Below are 5,756 nucleotides of genomic sequence, written 5' to 3'. Positions count from 1 at the left end.
AAATCGGAGAAGGGGGGAGGGGGTCAAGGAAAAGGCACCTGATATGGTACATGGTAGAAAGATCAGAGAAAGCCCAAAATTGTGCAGCCAAGTGAGAAATGAACAGATCTATGAACTGAATTCTCTCCTTCATTGGAGGTTTGGTGTTCATGGCCCTATTCTCCAATGGGAGAAGCAAAGAGTACCAAGGTAGATGAGATCTTACAGGATGTTATCTCAATGAAGTGGTAAAGACTTACAGAAGAGCTGAGGAACTCTAGTATATTAACCAAATGATCTACTTGACCTATCTAGTAGCAGCTTAAAGACTGAGCAACCTGCCCTGAGCATACTAGGAAAAAAGGACCTACTCAGCCAAGCCATTGCTCACTATGAGGAACAAATCCAGCTGCGCCACCTGTCCAGGGGACATGTCTTACCTTACAGGAGCCAGTCTCTTCTAGCCGCAGAGCTAGGATACTCCATCACCCACACCAATATTCTTCCCCTAAAAAGAATTTTGTGAAGACTCTAGAGAAAAAAAAAATCAAAGCCTAATATACTTTAACTGAATCAATAAGGGGAATTAAACTAGGTATAAAAAGGTCTAATTCAGTTTGGAAAGAGCAGAATGTTTACAGTTATTTGGATGAAATGAAATGACACTAGACAGGAAACATTTCAGGATTGTTTGTGGAGTTGGTCATGTCCCCTGAGACTTGGACAAAAACATCCAGTTAATTCACAATAGAGAATTCCAATAAGACACTTGCCTAGTGGTGAAGTTCAAGCTAAGTCCCTGAGAGGGAATCTCTTGGGGCAGTTGAAGGGGGAAGGAGAGCCCCTATCTCTTCTTTCTTTCTTCCTCACCTTAACTAGAGGATGATTCTCCAAATTGAAAATTTTAGATCTTCCCAATGAGGCAGGTGACAGTGAACCTGGAACAGCAGTGGTTGATATGCAAGTGGAGACAAATTAGATTTACTGTCTCCCTACTAACTAGTAAAACTGTTAAGACAGTTGGGGCCACCTATACCCTTAGCAGTATTCTATAGTTTCTGAAGAAATTATGATCAGGCTATACATCCACTAATTCTTGTACCGTAGCAGATAGGCAGCCAGGTAACAGAAAGGGTTATTTACCCAGTGACCACAATAAATCCAAGTAAAACTGGGGAAACCACTGTACCTGTAACCAGACAACAATGCTAGACTTAACCTATGCTACAGGCAGCTTACATATAATTCTTCACATGCATTTCAATTGCTGTGTATTAATATGCTGGGTTTTTTTCTTATTTGCTTTGATTGACATTGTACCTTCATTATTTGTTAATTCAGTTTAATTTGTTCTCTATGTGCATATAATCTATTTTGTGTCACTTACTGATGTTATATTGCTTTGATTTTGCTTGCCACTTATATTGATATGCGTGTACCACCGAGACATGCCCATGTAAAAGAATCTGTAGTTTAAGAATATCCATTTGGTAGCTGTGTGGAGCATAGATTGGGGGGGAAGAGGGTGGCTGCAGGGAGACCAATTAGGAAGCTCCTTCAGTGGAGAAGTGATGAGGGCCTGAACCGAACAGTGATTGCAGCGTGAGAAGAGAGAAAGGGACAGAGAGAAGACATATTGCAGAATTAGAATCAATAAAACTTGGCAACTGAAAGAAATGGAAGGTGAATGAGCGTGAAGAGATGAAGATGACGGCTAGATTGTGAATCTGGGTGAGTAAAAGGATTTCTGGCTTTAACAGAAATAGGGACGTTAGGAGGAAGGATGATTTAGGAGAAAGATAATGCATTTGCTTTCAAACATGTTGAGTTTGAGATGCCTATGGGACATCCAGATACAAATGTCTAGTAAGGAGTTTAAGATGTGATATGGAATTAGAAATAGAGATTTTGGTGTCAACTTCCTAGAAATAATTAAGTCCATGAAATTAAGTCATTAAATCATCAAGTGTGATTGTGAAGAAAACAAAAGAGAGACTAGGATCAAATCCTGGGTTCTATTGAGGCATGGAGAGTAATGTGGGGAGAACCAGTTTATTAACTTAGCACATGTAACTCCATTTTGTATTAAGCCTCCATTTGGTAACAATTCATGGTATTGAGTAATTTTTCTGCTAGTTATTTTTCAGTAACAAGATTAACATTTGTATGGTACAATTTGGTAAACGACATATGTGTGTTCCTAAACAACTGATAAACATATGTGGACTCCCAGATAGGACAGCCCACCAATGAGGTACTATTGTAAACAACTTTATCATTAGTCTATGTAATAAACTACCAATCAAATTACATGGCAAACAAATTAGGTAATAAACCACAAATCAGAACCTGGGTGTAACCAGTAATGCCCCTTTCTAGAAGTATAAGAAACCTCATGGGAGACTCCAGACACAAATCTGTTCCTGAGTCACTGTTAGGAGAGACTCCTGTGTTCTCTGCACTCGAGACTTGAGCAGCCTATGTTTGCTTGACAGCCGAGCTGACTGATGGTGACTTGTCAGAATGCTGCCTTAAAGGGAGATACCCAGTCCTGGCTGGACAGAGACAAAACCTTATGGGCACCAGTGTGAGACACCAGGAAGAAATACTGGTTGGCAAGACCTTTAGGAATCAAGTTAGTGGTCTATTTCTAGAGGTATTTGTTTGTATTGTTGAATAGATCATTGTACACTCTAGATGAATAAAGATTGATTGCATGCATTGATGTGTAAGTCTGACTTAGCGTTTCCATCACATTAATCCATATACATAATGGTAAATCAGTATGGCGCATGCTCCTGGGTGCATAGGACATGGATGATGATCTGCCACCGAAGACTGAGAAATCAGACAAATAGAACGTGAACCAAGACAAGAGCAGTATCCAGAAAACTAAGGGAGAGCGTAGCCAGGACAACAGTGTCACGGGCCACAGAGAGGTAAAGGAGGATGAGAACTCTGAAAAATCACCGGATTTAGCAAAATTCCCTATAACCATAATTTAAATGTGACATATATTTCTTCGAGAATTAGAAAAGCCCTGATAAGATCGAGTACCTGAAGAGATTACAAGTTGGCAACCATTGTTGATTTTTGATTTAAAAGGAAGAATTCTCCCTTTCAAGTTGAGGTGACTGTAAGCTGGGCCATAGTATGCAGGCCTGATAGGACATAGGGGACTCCAGACATTTGTCTGACCAAAAGTTCAGTCACTCCCTACTCTAGATCTATGAAAGTAAATTGGACACATTCTTAAAAGGTCTCAAGGGCTTTTTGTCTTTTTCCAGAAGTGAGGAGAAGAGAAAGGGGAAAGGTTGGCTTGTTCAGCAAACTCCAAAGCATGCTTACTTTTCAAGGGAAGTCACAACTCTGGGATGGGCTTATGAGTACTGAGAAAACTGTGGGAGAGATGGATTCAACAGAATGGCAGAAGGGTGCCTCCTGATCAGTCCTTTGAGAGAGGGAGCTGATGGGTTCTGAGAGTTAAATTTCACTTAGGTAATTTGTTCTTAGGAGTCCTTCAAAGCCTTAGGCTCACATCTCTGTGGGATGAAATAAAGGCTGTACCAAACCCACTAACTATATGTAAAGTATCTATGTAGATTTAGGAGTCCTCCACCCACAATGAGAGTACCATAAAAATAAATTATGCTTAATTTTTACTTTAAAAGTTTTCCTCCTTTAATCTAGTGGAGGCAATGAATTGAGCCAATGGAGAAGAAAATGACTCATGCTCCACCATTCAACTTAGTCCATGTAAGCCCAGAATCCCAGGGGGCCATTGATTTTAGAGTACATCTCATTCATGCTTACAAACACCTGTGGAACTAGTTATTACATGAATTATCTCCATTTTATAGATAAGGGAATGGAGTTTGAAACTAACTAATTTGTCTGTGGTCACATAACTAGTGGATGGGAGATAATTCTCACCTAGGTCTTCAGAATCCCAATTCCAGAGCTCAAACACTACATATACTGGTCTCCCTCAATTGAGTTTGCTTTTGTAGTTGTGGAATTTCAGTCAAGTGCTGGGTCTGGAAGCCAGATTGTGAGAGTTGGGGAGAGGCAACCCGCTTCACAAAAGACAATTCCAAAAATCAGCTATGATGTAACCTCTCAGCTAGAGTGACTGACTGTAGAGAGATAGACTGAGGCTGAATGGTGGTCATTATCAAGACATTCTGCACTTTCAATTGAGTCCTAGTATATGGCCTTGTGACAAGAGCAGCAGCAAGGTACTAAGCTCCAATATGAGTGCAAAATCCTGTACTTTTCCCTCTGCTGTCACCGTTAAGAAATTCAGCTGAGCCTTGAGCAATGCTAAGTGTGTTTCTGTCTTGGGAAAGGCTGAATCTTTAGGGTAACACTATGAGGATGGAAGCAGGAGATGAAGCTAGGACTCAATGGAAAAAGGAAGAGAAATTTATGACAAATATGTATGAAATATGATCTATTTGCTGTGAGTTACTTATGTTACTTTTTTGGGTAGATAAAAGTAATCTTGTACTTGGGAGGAAAAGGTGAATAGGAAGTGAGAGAGGCAACAATTGTAGGAAATAAACAGGTTGGGGCCTACAGGTGCAGAATGTTGCACACATATTGATTTTGTTTATTCGTTTTCCTTTGTTACAAAGTATGCATATAAGAAAAAAGGCAGTAATAAAATATTTTACTTATAATTTGGCTACTATGTACCAGATGTACTTGGGGCAAGGAACTGATTTCTCAAGATACTGGAGAAGGTTAGCAGAAATTACTCTGTGTGTGTGTGTGTGTGTGTGTGTGTGAAAGAGAGAGAGAGAGACAGACAGACAGACAGACACAGGGAGGGAGAGAGGGAGGGAGGGAGAGAGAGAGAGAGAGAGAGAGAGAGAGAGAGAGAGAGAGAGAGAGAGAGAGAGAGAGAGAGAGAGAGAGAGGGAGAGAGACAGAGAGAGAGAGAGAGAGACAGAGAGAGAGAGAAGGAGGGAGGGAGGGAGAGAGGGAGAGAGAGAGAGAAGGAGAAAGGGAGAGAGGGAGAGAGAGAGGGAGGGAGGGAGGGAGAGAGGGAGAGAGAGAGAGAGAGGAGAGAGGGAGAGAGGGAGAGAGGGAGAGAGGGAGAAGGAAAGGGGGAGAGAGAGGAGAGGGAGAGGGAAAATGCCAACTCTGAGGCCTAATCTATAGCTTCTCCTGCCCGATTTTCAGTAAAAGCTGGGTGCATTGTGGGGGAGTAGACATTATTAGACCACCTGGATTTTAGCTCCTGCCCCAACAATAGTGCTGTGTGATTTGAGGCAAATCCTGTGCCTTTTCTAGATCTCACCCTGTGCCTTCTCTGAGTCTCAATTTCCTCCTCTGAAAACTGGGGGAAATGGTCTCCATCATCTCTAAGGTCCGTGCTGTGATCGGTCTAGCGGCAGGGTGAGGGAGAATTATCGGGGGTGGAGACCCGGAGGGGGAGGATCAGGGACCTGGAGGACTGCGAGGGAAATTAAGGAATGACACGAGGGGGAAGGGGCGAAGTGAGAGCACCGAGAGGGGGCTGGCGGGCGGGTGATTCCCCGGCATCTCCGCAGTAAGCTAACATCATGCAAATGAAATGCAAAACCACATGCAAATCAGCTCCAACTATGGTTTGGCACTCGGGGCCGTCCGGGCGCCTCCCTCACCAACTGGATGCAGCGCCCCAGTCCCGAGTAGAGGCGCTAACGGCGGCGGGCGGGCGGTAGCCCCGAGCTCCGCCTGCGCCCGCCCCCGCCCCCGCAGCGCCCCCTCCCTCTCTCTGCCGTCCTCCC

This window comes from Sminthopsis crassicaudata, chromosome 2 (assembly GCF_048593235.1).
Source record: "Sminthopsis crassicaudata isolate SCR6 chromosome 2, ASM4859323v1, whole genome shotgun sequence".
NCBI classification, from domain to species: domain Eukaryota; kingdom Metazoa; phylum Chordata; class Mammalia; order Dasyuromorphia; family Dasyuridae; genus Sminthopsis; species Sminthopsis crassicaudata.
Note: the sequence above shows the minus strand (reverse complement) of the source record.